Genomic DNA, 16,266 nt, shown 5'->3' on the forward strand with positions numbered 1-16,266 from the left:
TAATTTTAGACTTTTATTCATGTTCTGAGACCTGCATTTTGACGACATGGTTTTAGACAAAGGGAATCAGCAGTAGTAGTTTGTCATACAACCCTTAAGAGTAGGAAGTGGTCAGATTTCTTAGAAGTTAATTGTGATTTCGTAGTGGTGTTGCTGTTGTTGTTGTTATCATTGTTGTTTAGACAAGCTTAGTCTGGAGGGCAATGGTACAGTCAAGGCTCACTGCAGCCTTGAACTCCCGGACTCCAGTGATTTTTCCACTTCAGCCTCCCAAATAGCTGGGACCACAGGTACGCAAAACCATGCCTGATTATTATTATTATTATTATTATTATTATTATTTTCTGTAGAGACAGGGGTCTTGCCATGTTGCCCAGGTTGGTCTCAAACTCTGGCGCTCAAGTGATCCTCTCACCTTGGCCTCCCAAAGTGCTGGGATTACAGAATTGAGCCACTGAGCCTGGCTGCAATTGAATCAATTGTATTTCTACTTTTCTTTTAAACTGAAGATATTGACAAGCTTTCCTGTCATTTAAAAATATTTGATATCTATACTTTTTCATAGCATGTTTCCAAATTTTATAATTAAAATCAATTGTTATTTTAATCTTCTACTGCATAGTGTCTGTGACGAAATGTGGTCAACAATCTTAGAATAATTTTGCTTCTTATAATCTAGTGAACTACTACCACGCAGTTTGCAGATCTCAGCTCTAACATCTCTTCCTCTAGAAAATATCATTGCCTTTGTTTTGATCTGTATTCCTTTATTATAGGCTCCCAGGGCACCATGTACCAGCCATCACAGTCAAAATTGTATACTTTACAATCACTAACATTTGCATTCCATGAGGGTGGAGCATATGTATACATCATCTCATCATTTTATATCCTGCACCTCACATAGTGACTGACTGACATAATAGGTGCACATACAATGCATACTTCCTTTTTTTTTTTTTTTTTTTTTTTTTTGAGACAGAGTCTTGCTTTGTCACCCAGGCTGAAGTGCAGTGGCACAATCTTAGCTCACTGCATCCTTGACATTGCAGGCTCAAGTGATCCTCCTGCCTCAGCCTCCTGAGTAAGTAAGGCTATAGGAACTTGCTATCATGCCTGGTTGTTTTTTTGTTTTTGTTTTTTGTGGTTTTTTTTTTTTTGCTTTTCTTTTTTTTTTTTTGTAGAGATAGAGGTCTCACTATGCTGCCCAGGCTGTCTCAAACTTCTGGCCTTAAGCTATCTTCCTGCCTCAGCCTCCCAAAGCACTGGGATAACAGGCTGAGCTACCAGGACCAGGTGTATGATATATTTTTCTTTATTCATAAAGACTACATAAATATAATTCCACAGGGGAATGGTTAAATGTGACTTCCTACCATCTGTAGATTTAGAAAAGAATCATTCGAAGAGAATGACGGGCTATTTCTCAAGTCTATGGAAGAGGAAATGATGAAAATCAGAGGCATAAATCTCGATTAGAGGTTTAGTTTATTTCCAAAGAGAAGGTTTAGAAAATAAAATAACTCGCTAAGGAAGCTTATGGAATTTCTTCAGTACAAACTCATGGTTATATAAAGGATTAGTGTCAAAGTCAGACGTTTTGAGTACAATTTTTGCACAAATATGGTTCTAATGAAAACAGAGAGATGGCTTTCTAGGGTTACCTTCAGCCTTTAGATTTTGAACTACATTTATTTTACTCGTGATTAAAGCATTCTTGAACTGCATGCTCAGATAATACTCCATATTGTATCATTAGCCTAATAAAATCACACTTTGTGTTTCCTATGCAATAAAATGAAAATTATCTATACAGTCTTAAGTTTACAAATATGTTTCTGAAACAAGAGCATGATGGATTGCAGTCCCACTGAACATTCAATAGCTCTTGCAGGGAAAGAAGAAGAAAATTCACTTTGAACTGAATTGAAATAAACATATCTCATAAGTGAATCAACTTTCAATAATTCACAGCAGTAAAATCCAAAATAAAGGTGATATATTATAAATACCACACCTCAAACCACAACTAGCATCATCAGAATATTAAATTATACATCCTATTTATCAACAGGTTTCCCTTCCATTGCCTGTCTTTAAGACACAATTCAAAATATTTTGTATCAGCATTAAAGAAAATTGATATACTATATCATGACAGATAGACTCCGCTATATTTCTTAAAATATTCGATGCCACTGTTTATTTTTTGTGGACCATAAGAACCTCATCATATGTGGAAGACTATAAGCAATAGTATGTTGGCTTTGAAAGTAAAATACATTAAAATATTTTGACATGCATTTTCCTTGCATATTCAAGATATGCTTTTGATTTCACAGCAAAATGCAATATTTGGTTTTATTATTAGGCAATAGTATTTTACATTTATTTTATTTTAAAATTTTCATTGATATACAATAGTTGTACATATGCTTGGAATACATGTCATATTTTGATACCTGTATAAGATGTGTCATGATCAAATCTTAGGTAATTGAGATAGGTTTTACCTCTTATAATTGTCTTTATATGGGAACATTATAAATCTTCTAATCCAGCTATTTTGAAACATACAGTAAATTATTAACTATAGCTTTCCTACTGTACTGTGGAAGACTTATTAAAAGTTATCATACTACTGTTATCTGTGATATAATATAAAATTTAACACATATATTGACCTGACTCAAATAATATTTATATGTGTCTATAAGGGCCTTACCAAGCTTGGAAAATTATTAATTCAATAATTAGCTTCTATTTGAACTAAAAGAAACCATATCACTAGCCCAAAGAGAATCTAATTTACAAAATAAAATTATTTCCCAAGGGTATTAAAGCCAAATTTCCGAATCCTAAATATCTACCAAGTACTTTCATTGCCTTGTTTCCTTTTCTTACCTGTGTAAGAGCTGCCTTTTTTTATTTCTGCTAACTTGCCTATGTCTCCAAATTAGGTTCATGCAAGACTCATTGAGCCACTGAACATAAGACAGGCTCATTTAAAACTACCATTTTTTTTTTTGCAGATAGAAAACATGAAAACTTAGATTATTAAGATTTTTAATTGTCTCTAAACTTCAAAATATTCCCCAACCTGAGATCTATGAGAAATATTTAATGGCAGATAGTAACTATTAATATTTTACCTAATTATTAATATTTTACCTACTTAGTTCTTAGAGCTTCCTTTACACCAATTTGGGCATACATACACACAGATGCATACTCATATGCACATGTATGACCCTACTATCTCTGATAAGAAAATGGAAATTCACGTTTTAAGCATATATGTTTACATTTTACTAAATTACATATTTTAACAGCAACAGGTGTTGGGTCCCCCATTGAGAAAACAAATAAAGCCTTATAAACTGTGAGGTAGACCATTATCCTATAAAGATTTCAGACCTGGCTCTGTGGCTTTGAATCTAACCTTGAAAATCCTCTGCATATAATTTTATAAACTTAGTCATCAGGGAGTGTTTTCATTTACATAATTATCCTCCAGGATATTTCCGTCTCTCAACATGTCCCTTTAACCATGACATCAATAGGATAGAAACTTAGAACTCCTCCTTACTGTTTTATTAGGTATAGCTGCAAATTATTCCTGTCACATTTTTAAATTTTACAAAGTGCTACTCAATCACCTTTAGTTAATTATTTAGATCACCTTCCTCCAAACTAATTATTTTTGATGGATAAATTTATTAATCTTTTGACTAAAAACACACAAAGTAGAAACCAATGACAGGAATTCATTCCCTAATTTGGCAGGTATAAGCTATAGAATATATGCTCATATGCTACAAATTAACAATCATGTATATAGTTGAATTTCCATATAGATCTCAATTTCTCTGGAAAATGTGTTAAGTGGCATCCAAACATTTATTGGTAAAGTAGTTTTAAGATTAATGGCATTTTCATATATAGAACAATGTATAAAGGTGGGATTTTGTTGTTGTTGTTGTTGTTTTTACAATATTAACACTTTGAAGGTCACAAAGCTGTCTGTCTTACAGGTGTCTTTATAATATTGACTATTAAAGACTACTCTGAAAAATTTCACCAAAATAACAATATTTTGTATTCATATTCTTATTTTTTATTACTTTGTTAGTCACTTTACTGAGTTCTTATGCAATAACAATGCAATAAAAACAGAACACATCAACCTATTTGTATTCAGGCTATATATCTGTGCAGTAGGTAATTTGGCCTTGCCCCTAGAGAGGTCTGTCCTTTTTCCTTGGCTTTAGGGATATAATTCATGCCATACCCAATAGGGTATTTTTGCTTAGGTCAGGGGCTGGCCACTCTGAATCTTATGGTAAGATTTCCCACACTAAACAGTCTTTGGGTATTGGCTAGCCATATCAGAAAAACAAACCATATGATTTTAGGGTAGGGCTTTGGGTCACATGATGTAAATTGACTTGGAACTGAGTTTAAGCTTGTGGGCATTTAATCAATTAATCAGTTTTACCTACATAATGAAAACCCAATAAAATATCTGGACAGCAAAGCTTGGGTGAGCTTACCTGGTTGGCAGTACTCATTGCATATTGTCATACCTTGTTGACAGGAGGGTAATACATCACAACAATAATTGAAGTTTTAAGTTTGGAGCATTTCTAGATTCAGCCCTATGCATTTCTTCCTTTGACTACTTTTAGTCAGATCTTTTAGTCATATATTTTCCCTGTAGTAAACAGTAATTGTGAGCTTCATGGAGTTCTTTAAGTCCTTCTAGTAAATTATTGTACCTGAGAGGGGTCTTGTGAACCATGCAAATTTGCAATTGGTGTCAGAAATGAAGGCTTTCTTAATGACTGTGTCCTCAGATTTTGCAGTTTGGCTAACTCTGGGTAACAACTAAGTGTCAAGCTTCCACCACATTCATTTTCTACACTAGACACCAATATTAATCAATGTCTACTTCTGCTAAGTTTCAAATTTTTGATGAACAATCAAAATGTGTATGTGGTTAAATAAATAGCAGCTCTATTCATGTAGCAGTAATTACAGGCTAGGTACCGTCCATGTATTCTATGTCTCCTTTCTCATATCAGGCTGTGAAATACACATTGTTATATGTATTTTCCAAGTGGAAGAGAAATAAATGACTTATACAGCACTTAGTATGTACTAAAGCCAAAATTCAAAACCAACTACATTATGAATCCCATGCTCAAAACTACTACCAAACGCAGCTTGTCCTTGTTAACATAACTCCCAAATCTATTTTGAGGCTGAGTTGATTAAGGTGGAAATATCTTATGGCTGGAATAACATGGACATGTTGAATAACATGATTTATTAAAATACAAGGAATAACTTATGCAGTCACACAAATATATATAGTACTAGGCGCTATTCATAACCTCAAAATATTAGATAGTTGTTCACTGAAAAGTTATATCTACAACAGATTGTGCTATTGACTTCTCAAAATTTCAAAAGTGTATCAGCTAATTAGGGCAGCTGAGAAATCTCTGCATATACCACTACCTTCCTTTGACACATATGCTGCCTGGATGCTCCAAAATATAATGTAAAGTTTAGCTATCAAACACTTGGAAAATCTTGTATTTCTAAAGCATATGCTGTTAAGGAAAGGTTTCAAATTAATGAAATAGAGAGATTTGTGAGACTCAGAATATATCTCATAAACTAAAGATGGGGTACACTTTGTTCACAAACAGAAGGATATACCATATCACATACATTTACACAGACAGATGCATATATAACCCTATGTGTATAGAAACATGTGAGGCTTAGGCAGAGTACATTTAATAGATTCATAAATCTTAAATATGGGCACATTTAGAAAATATGCCAGGTATGAAGGAACTGTGTTTTAAAAAAAGCAACAAAATTAGAGTCAGAATTTCATGAAACAGAATCTGAGATATGTCACTGTGTGAATTTGGTCTTATCTTTGTATGCAGTATTAATAATTTTAAAGATTAGGCTGGGCATGGTGGCTCACGCCTGTAATCCCAGCACTTTGGGAGACTGAGGTGGGCAGATCACCTGAGGTAGGGAGTTGAAGACCAGCCAGGCTAATATGGTGAAACCTTGTCTCTACTAAAAATACAAAAATTAGCTGGGTGTGGTGGTGCACGCCTGTAATCCCAGCTACTCAGGAGGCTGAGGCATAAGAATCACTTGAATCCGGGAGGCGGAGGTTGCAGTGAGCTGAGATTGTGCCACTGCACTCCAACCTGGATGACAGAGTGAGACTCGTCTCAAAAAAAGAAAAAAAATAAAGATTAAAGAAGATATAATATATGTGAAAATATTCAGTTCATATGCTGGAACACTGTACTTATTCAATAAAAGTTAAGTATAATTAAATATTGATTCATGTATGTTTCATTATCTATTAATTAAATACAGCATACTATGATTGTTAATATATCTATGATACTTTTTTTCTTACACCTGAACTTTGGTCTTAGTTATGGGCTGAATTCTATCTCCCCAATTTCATATGCTGATGCCATAACCCTCCATAGCTCAGGTGTGACTAATTTTGGCTACAGGGCCTTTAAAGAGGTGATTAACTTATGATGATGCTATAAGGCTGGGTCCTAATCCAATCTGATGTCTATAGAAAGACCCAGCGTGGTCACTCAAAGGGACACCAGGTATGCACATTCACAGAGGAAAGAGCATGTGAGGACATAGGGAAAAGAAGATGCCCATAGGCCAGCCAAGGAGAGAGGCCTGGAGAAACCGAATATACCCATACCTCGACCTTGGACTTCTAGTCTCAAGAACTGTGAGAAAATAAATTTCTGTTGATTAAGCCACCCAGTCTTATTTTAGATTTTGTTACTGTGGCATTTTATTGTGGCAGCCCTAGCAAACGAATATAGCCTTCTAATAAAAAACAAACTTTTCAGGGTGATACTTAATTGACAGTACAATTGTTTGTTCAGGCATTGAAAACTGGTCATTGCAACATTTTTAAATGTCCTCAAGCATGGATTTCATAATATGAATAGGTAAGCCTGTTTTTATCTTGAAGATGCTTAGAAGAGTCTCATTCCTATGTGTGTTCTCCCATTTCTGAAAATACACTTCCTTTACACCTATCTGAATCCAATCTGTCATGCAGAAACTAGCTCTCTTCATAAAGACATACCTAACAACTCTGTCTTTCAGAGATCTTTTCCCCATTCGACCCTTAACTGCTACCTTCTTTATCAGGCAACTTCTCAGGATCATTTGTCTTACTTATAAAGCCATATAAAATATACGTTTCTGAGGGGAAATAACCAGTGTAGCCTGTATTGTTTCCATCTCCCATGTAATGCAGGGTAGTGCCTTGAATAAAATAGCACAAAAATAATGTGGAGTTAATAAATAATTCTAATAAAATGTAAGTGAGAAGATGTAATAATTTTTATTTTATGTTTATTCATCAAATAATAATTGTTTTAGAAAGATTGCACTAAGTTAACACATATACTTGTTCTATCCTTATTTCTATTTTCATATAAAAACATGTGATTGCTTGCATTTTCCCTTTGTCTGTTTTCCACCATGCCATTAGCATAGTAATTCAAGGTTGATAAATTTAGTCCTCATGCAGTTGTTCAGGCCTTAATAATAGACCACTCGTTCTTGAAACTTTCTTTCTTAATATCTCCTTCAGAACTTAATTAAAAGTTTTTGGTGGTTCTCGCCAAAAGTGGGATACACACATGAGTTGGCAGTCTATTTACTTTTGTTGAATTAATATAAATTAAAATTGGGGAGAGTTTAATCAAATGATACAAATTTCAATTAGACAGGAGGAATAAGGCCAAGAGATCTATGGTATAACATGGCGAATATAGTTAACAACAATGTATTGTATGCTCAAAAATTGCTAAGAGAGTAGATTTTAAGTGTTCTCACTACAAAAACCAATGTGAGTAACACATATGTTAAATAGCTTGATCTAGTCATTCCCCAAAGTATACATATTCCAAAACACCACGTTATATACCATAAATACATACAATTTTAGTTGTAAATTAAAAGCAACTAAGTTAAAAATTAAAATAATCTTAAAATTTATAAATTTTAAAACCTTCTGTAAGAAAACAAAACCCAAGTAGGGTTATGAGATAAAACTTAAAGATGCATTAGACCTAATGCCTGCTCTTAAAATGGCTTAAAGTCTACTGGGAAAAACAGACATGTCTACACATATGCACATACCAAATTGAAAAAAAAATGTAAATGGGAAAGGGCAGATGAGAAAGGCCATAAGTGCATAAAAAGATGGCCAGAGGGTGTCAAACAAGGTTACTGGTATTACTTATGTGCTATTTAAAAACTTCTCCCATCATCATGACTGGAATTAGAGAGCCCCATGCATCTGGGTAATGGAATTCTGACTGTCTCCACACTTCTAAAACTGTAAACCCTTCTTTAAATGATCAACAATTCCTGGGGCATGTATTTATTATTTTGTATTAATCAATTCACATATCCTTGGAGAAAGATGCTTCATGATCTGATGAAGGCTAAATAAGCCTGACAGAGCCAAAATACTTATTTTATTCATGAAAAACAATAAACCATCTCTATACATGGATCACATGCATAAAACTATGCAGGAAGACTCTAAAGCATGACTTGAAGTAAAGGTTATCAGTGTTATTAGTGATTTTTTTTAATTTATTTATTTTGAAAAGCCCAAAACTAAATGAAAGGTACATGACCAATCTCTTGTCCTAAATATTATGTTTGTGTTAGTCTTCCAGCATCTATCACACACAGAACATGTTCACACGAGAAACTACATTCCCAGTACTTGTTTAATTACTAGAAAGTTGTATGCCATTTTACTGTATATATTAAGCAAATGCTAATAATAGAATATCATATATACATATATAAAATTTCCTCATTCTATCTATTATTTTCAATATAAACACAAGAAAGAAATCCAGGTATAAAAAATGCAGTATATTATTCTTCCAAGGTAAACCTGGACAGAGTTTTAGACTGAAAGGAAACATGGCTTCTGGTCCCAGCTGGCCCACTGACATACTGACTTTCATCAATCTGACATCTCAAATATATATTAGTTCTGGCATTTACTGACTACTTCCTCATCTCCAGGAATAAAACAAGATTACTTGTAAATATCTCAGACAGAAAATTTTGGGTTTCTTTTCTCTGTTTCTTTCATTTTATTTCACATTTGTACATTCATCTATATAAAATGAGCACATAATCCAGAATCATATTGCCTGGATTCAAATTCGGTCTCCATAACTTAGCTATATAACCTTAGCAATTTACTTTTTGTGTGTGCCTCAGTTTTCTCATCTGAAAAACAGAAATAATAGCACTCAGCTCATAAGGATGTTCTGAAGACCAGTTGGTGAAGGGATCTTTGGCAATTAGAAGAAATATCTGACATTTAATAGTATTAAATCACCACTGAGTATTGTTGTTGATGATGATCTGAATAATGTCTTACCCATTTGAATATTTTATTAATCTATATTTCACACCTGTAGAAATTCACAAGTGATAGAAAAGAACCCTAATACACAATTTCCTTCTTTAGCAAAATTCATCATTGCTCATGGGGAAGACAAGAAGAGTGCCATCTCAAAATGTGACCAGAATAATATGCCTGATTCAACAAATGGTAAATTGCACCTGAGCAGGAATTTTCCTAATTTGACTTGAGAGATCAACCAAGCAGGAGTGAGTCAGTTCAAACACCTCAGTACAATGCTAATGATTTTTTCACGTTGAATTAACAGGATTGAAATGTTTGTAATTTCAGCAGCTGTTGGGAACATTGGGAGAGCTTTCACCAACACACTGACAGCCTTGTGCCACTCACATGGCTGTGTTTAGATAAAACACGAATGCTAACAGTCTGTCTAGAGTATGCTAATCTTAAATTAATAATAACTACTTCCACCAAAGGCAGCTATCAAATATCTCCCCCATTCCATGGAGAATTTGTATATATTTTTTAATGTGTGCATGAAAGAGTAATTTGTTGTGCACATAAACTAAAATTTATGTTTTGAAGCAGGTGAGTGGCTAGTGTTTAGCTGTCAGATTAATTACCACAGCAAGATATGATGAGAATTTGCCAACCAGGAGAACATTTTTACTTTGCTCAAGCACATTATTACTCCCTTAGATCCTTTCTCTGGCTCCCTATTGCCTCCTGTTTAAAATTTAAGTGTTTCCCCAACATCTGTATTGAGTTTTTCTCCTCTCAGAAATACTACTACCAACATTCATTTCAGCTCATTTTCCCCCAACACATAAACATATTCATTTAAGTCATTTTTTTTTCTTCTTTCACTCTGTCTCCATTCACTTGGCATTACCTGTATGTTGTCATATCTTTTTCAATTATCTATTTTTTGATAACATTAGATTGCAAACAATGTAATGAGAATGCTTCCTTTCAATGCATTTTACTTATACCATCTAAAAACAATGCTATGTTAATAAAAGAATAAAAGAATCTTCAGCTCTGAAAGTGTGTTTTAACTGAGATTAACTTTAGGAATAATACTTGATTTATAAAAGCAATTATAAAAAAATCTGTCAATATTTATTTCATTTTACATTAAATATTGTTGATGTATGCAAATACCTGAAACAATTATGAATAAAGATGCCAGATAAATACAATTCCTGAACAAATTGTATATACTTTTGCTGAAAACACTGAATTATGCAAGGCAGATAACCAGACAGAGAACTACAATAAAGAGAGAAAGAAAGAAAGCAGGAATCAAAGGTGAATAAGTCATCAATAGTAAAATAGCTCTAAAAAAGTAAAAGTAAGCCAAAAAAAAAAAAAAAAAATTAGTTTCAGCCTTAAATACTTTGGAAAGTGATAATAAGTATATAACAATTTTATTTGTATAGAAAGAGTTTAGACTTTTTTTGCCTAAAAAGTGTGATGTCAGTCTATTACATTTTTTTTGATAGAAAATTTGAAATCACTTCTTCAAGAATAAATAGTAATAATATTTTCAGCTACTGACAAGTCAAATGTGGGCAAACAGAAAAAATTGAAATTTTCTAAAAGAAATTAATGTTTTGGAGAACCAATATTAGAAACAGTATAATAAAGTTTGGTACTTTTAATGTAACAATTGTGTGAGACTACTAAATATGAATAACCCTATCCCCCAACTTTTGTGATTTGTGAGATTTCTTGCTATTTTTTCCTAAATGTCAGTGTAAGCCCATCATTATAAATATTTTATTCAAAAAACTGTATCTATAATGGAATAAAATACGACTGTGTTTAATATACGGCATGACCCGGCTGGGCGTGGTGGCTTACGCCTGTAATCCCAGCACTTTGGGAGGCTGAGGTGGGCGGATCACGAGGTCAGGAGTTCAAGACCAGTCTGGTCAATATAGTGAAATCCCATCTCTACTAAAAATACAAAAAATTAGCCAGATGTGGTGGTGTGCACCTGTAATCCTAGCCACTCGGGAAGCTGAGACAGGAGAATAGCGTGAACCTGGGAGGCAGAGGTTGCAGTGAGCCGACATGGCACAACTGCACTTCAGCCTAGGCAACAGTGGGAGACTCCATCTCAAAACAAAACAAAACAAAAAACAAAAACATATATATACACGTACATGGCATGACACAAACTTTTTCATCAAAATGTTTAATTGTGACCAATGTGAACATTTTGTTCAAACTCCAGACCAGAAAGAAATAAAGAATCCGTAAGTGTTAAATACACTTAGGAGAGGATAGATTATACGTGAAATGCAACTTCTGCAAAATAAATTAAGAATTTATTTATTAGGTGGTGCTTTTTTCTTCCAAAAATGTGTGTCTTAATATAAATGCATGCATATATGCATATATATGCGTACACATGTATGTTGATATATAATCAAAAAATAAAATATTCTAAATGTACATTTTTTCAAATATTTATCTAAGATTAATACACACACATATACAAACATAAATTCACTGAAGCACACATATGTATATATAATCTTCACATTATTATGGAAGCCTTAAGATTTCTGCTTCATAAAAATATGACAATAATTACTAATTGTGGTGTCTAACCTCTAAAACTGCAGTGTTAGACCTTGTTCGTTAAGTCATAATTAGAAAGAGACCATTAGCATCAATTCTGTGAACTTTTCAATGTAGTTCAGGATATAGTGTGGTATAGCCAATTACAACAAAAACATTTAAGGAAGTAAGGAAATCATTAAAACCAATTCATTAGACCTTCATATTTTGGGTTCAGTGGTACTGAACATGTATCTTCAACCACATAAACTTGAATTGCTGATATATCTCAAAGCATATTGTAAATTTAAGAGGTAGGAAATCTTAGCTTAGATTGCTGGTTTTACTTTGTCAAGACTATAGAAGTGATTTAAACTACTGTTAGGAATATCAAAAACCAAAATCAATAGTAATAGTCGAATATAAAGTGGATGCTTCTAGAATTATCTGTTTTGTTATTGTTGGGATAACTTTAATGAGATAAATTTTATTTCATGTATACTTTGGCTGTTTTATGCATTTGTCAAAAGTCTGATTCATTCTTGAAGCAAATGAGTGTACAGTAGGTAAACCATACCAAATCAAAAAGGAAGGTTTAGGACTTTTTCCTACTCTGAAACACTCAGAATATTCAAGTACATGTAAGATAATTCTTTAGAAGCGGTCATGCATTCTCAAATGCAGTTGTACATTTGCTTTGATTTCATTATTTTCTATAGCTATACTTTAAATAATTTTGGCCACTCTGTCTCTACTTGATCACAAAGGGATGTAGTGTGTCAGCAAAACAGACTCCATGTGCAACTCATTGAAAGTTTCTCTTGAGAGCTTAGGAAAGAGAACGAATAGTATAAATTGTGCAATTATTTGTGAGATCCTGGGCCTCTGTAGATAATCATCATTATCACAGCATAATATTGCTTAAGGATACAGACACAAACACAGATACATAAGACACTCAGCTATATCATTGACTTTTAGGAGCACAAAGAGCTTCAACTTCTCTAATATGGTTTGGCTCTGGGTCCCACCCAAATCTCACCTTGCATTGTTAATAATCGCCATGTATCAAGGCCAGGACTAGGTGGAGATAATTGAATCATGGGGGAAGTCCCCCCACCCTATGCTGTTCTCATGATAGTGAGTAAGTACACACAAGATCTGATGTGGTTTTATAAGGGGCTTCCCCTTCATTCATTTTCTTCTTCCTGCCATTATGTGAAGAAGGACATGTTTGCTTCCCCTTCTGCCATGATTGTAAGTTTCCTGAGGCCTCCCCAGCCATGTGGCGCTGTGAATCAAACCTCTTTCCTTTAGAAATTACCCAGTCTTGGCCAGTTATTTATAGCAGCGTAAGAACAGACTAATACATTCTCAAAATTCTATATCAACAAATCAGATGATGTGGGTGCAGGGAGCACTTCAGCAACCTCTGTCATATATATCAGTGACTTTCCTGTTTAAAATTCTGCATATATTTTAGACAATCATCAGCTATGATGATATAAAAATCAAAATCCATCTGCACCCTCTTGCACCCACCCAGGAGGAATAACAACAAATACTACATCAAAATCAACAATCATTTATGAAGTGCTTAACATGTGCCAGGCAATTATCTTCTTTTCCTCAGAGCAACTCTATGACCTAAGCACTACAATCTGAATTTGCACAGGAGAAAACTATGATTTAGAGTCCAAGAGACATAATCATATTAAGAATTCAGTTCTGGAATTCAGTTTAATTCCAAAATGAATTACCTTAACTGCCATAGAAAATTTTCTTTCCCATTCCTACCAGCTCGAGACCAGAATTTAGAAAAAAGTCTCTACCATATTTTAAAGCAAAAATGCTCAATGTCTAAATTCAGGAATGAATGCCTGTACTAGAAGATGGGCACCTACTCCTTACTAGTTATATACCTCTAGGTTCCAACACAACCCTCTAGTTTAAGCTGTCCTTTAGAAATAGGATGAACTAGTGACAGCATTCAGACAGTACTAAGACAAAATTACAAGGACTTGACACTGGTCCATCCCTTGCACCCTAACTCCAGATTATACTTTAAATATTCCACAGTGCATATACATACTTTAAAACTTCATGTTATATATGATAAATACATACAATTTTGATCTGTTCATTTAAAATATTTAAAAAGAAAAAATGATGTAAAATGCTCTAAAAGAATAAAGGATCATGAACAAGCACAAAAACTGTTTAGGTACAGTGGGAAAGGTTCATTTCAATCTCTCACACACACACGTGCATGCACCCACACTCACAATAAAAAATGAGGAGTGAGATATCTTATTTCTCTTTTAAAAATTGAGCATCATTCAATTTTAGATAAAGAGGAAGGACATTATTACTATTAAAGAAGAATGACAAATATTCACTAATAGAAGAAATAGATTCATATTTAAAATGAGTTAATTATCAAACAATAAAAATACTAAATATGTGAAATAAGTGCACTCAGGAAACACATATAGAAAATAATTTTCAAAAGTAGTTTTCCATGAGTAATAACAGCCACTTACATAAGTGGCAATCTTGGTTATGTCTATGTTTTAAAACAATGACTCTTGTAGCACTATGAAGGCTAAATTATAAAGAGAAAACAAATAAAACCTTGAGACTGCTACAATGGTCCAGGTGAAAGATAATGTTTTCCTGAAATAAAGCAGTGACATCAGGGATGGAGAAAAGATTTATGAGGTATTTAAGAAGTAAATAGACAAAGCTAGATGCTTGATGGAGAGTGTAAATTAAGCAAAAGAGAGAAATAAGATATGCCTGTAAGACTAATCTGGTAAATATTTCTATAGGTAAAAATTAATCAGGAATGACTACATAATTTGTAGGTGAAAAATGAAAATGTGGGGACCTTTGTTCAAAAGTATTAATAATTTCAAGATGGCAACTGCAAAGCATTAAAATAAATGCAGAGCCCTTCTGCACATGGTACCCTATGCAACCACATGGGCCACAAGTCCATGAGGCTAATTCTGAAAATAGTTTACTAGTTTGATGGAGCAGGGAAGCAAAATAAAGAAGTTGGGGAAAATTGGTCATGAAATATTTTAAATAAGTTTCATATTAGAAAAACAGGTTCAATGAAAGGAGAATCTCATCTTTTGTCCCCATTTGGGTTAGGTCTGCCTTTCCTGACAAACTTTGCCATTTGCCCAAGAGCAGTAAACATACTTCCTCCCCAGGTTTTGGTCCTGTGGGAAAGTAGCAAAGCCCTGCTAATTCATTGTGTTACTTAGATCTGTGCTCAATGACTTAGCAACAGAAAACATGGTGACAGGGAGGGGATGAAGGTGTGGCGGAAGGGGTGTAAGAGAGTGGAGGATATTACTGTCTTGCTTTCTTCTTCAGCTCTTCATTTCCCAATACCTTTTCTTTTCTTTGGGAGCTAAGGTCTTACTCCTCCTTGATCAGACAACACTGCCAAAATCATGATACATACCTGGGGTGGGGGGCAAAAGTGGGAGTGGTAGGAGGTGAAGGCAACTCATGGTCTACTGGGGCCAGGGTGAAGGCAATCATTCCCATTATGATCTAGTCTGTTTCCTCTCACTGGGGCTGACTTGTCTGTCAGAGTGGATGCAAGACTGGTGGGGAAGCTTTCTTCACCTTGCAAATAAGTGTGACATTTACCAGGCAGGTGCCAAGACATAACACTTTCTATATCTTTTCCTGGGTCCAATGAGAAAGTCAAAACACCTTCAACCAAGGGAGGCTCTGTTGCTTACTTGGAGAATGAGACAACTTCTTCAATATAAGCCCCAGCTCTTTATTTACATAGATGCAGGAAGATGGAAGAGAGGCAATGGGACATGGAACCTAGGGTGTTGGAGTCAAAGTGGGGATTTCCTGACATAGGCATGTAACTCCCCAAAAGGAGATTGGAGGAACGATGGAGGGCTCTTTCCCTGTCACTGCTAATAGAAAGTGTGGAGGGGTGGTAAAGGCATCTCCTTGCTGTGTAAGGAAAGCCTAAAATGTGAAGTGAAATTTCCGCTTGTCTCTCTGCTATCCCTGAAGCTGCCTTTGTGTTTGTGACAATACAAAACCAATCTCTCACTCTCTCCAAAATCCATCCTTGTAAAACAAAAAAGAATAAAAGAGAAATCATAAAAGCATAAATTAGAATGACAAATGAAAGACTAAATTTAACTAGTGTAACAAAATAG

General features: G+C 34.3%; 1 protein-coding gene across 5 annotated transcripts in view; it reads right to left on the reverse strand.

Annotated features, from left to right (window-relative positions):
* Positions 1 to 16,266, reverse strand: part of PCDH9 (protocadherin 9) — a 999,353-nt gene that overhangs the window by 471,618 nt on the left and 511,469 nt on the right. The gene's annotated exons all lie outside the window — the stretch shown is intronic.

This window comes from Rhinopithecus bieti, unplaced genomic scaffold (genome assembly GCF_001698545.2).
Source record: "Rhinopithecus bieti isolate Rb0 unplaced genomic scaffold, ASM169854v2 scaffold_30452, whole genome shotgun sequence".
NCBI classification, from domain to species: Eukaryota; Metazoa; Chordata; class Mammalia; order Primates; family Cercopithecidae; genus Rhinopithecus; species Rhinopithecus bieti.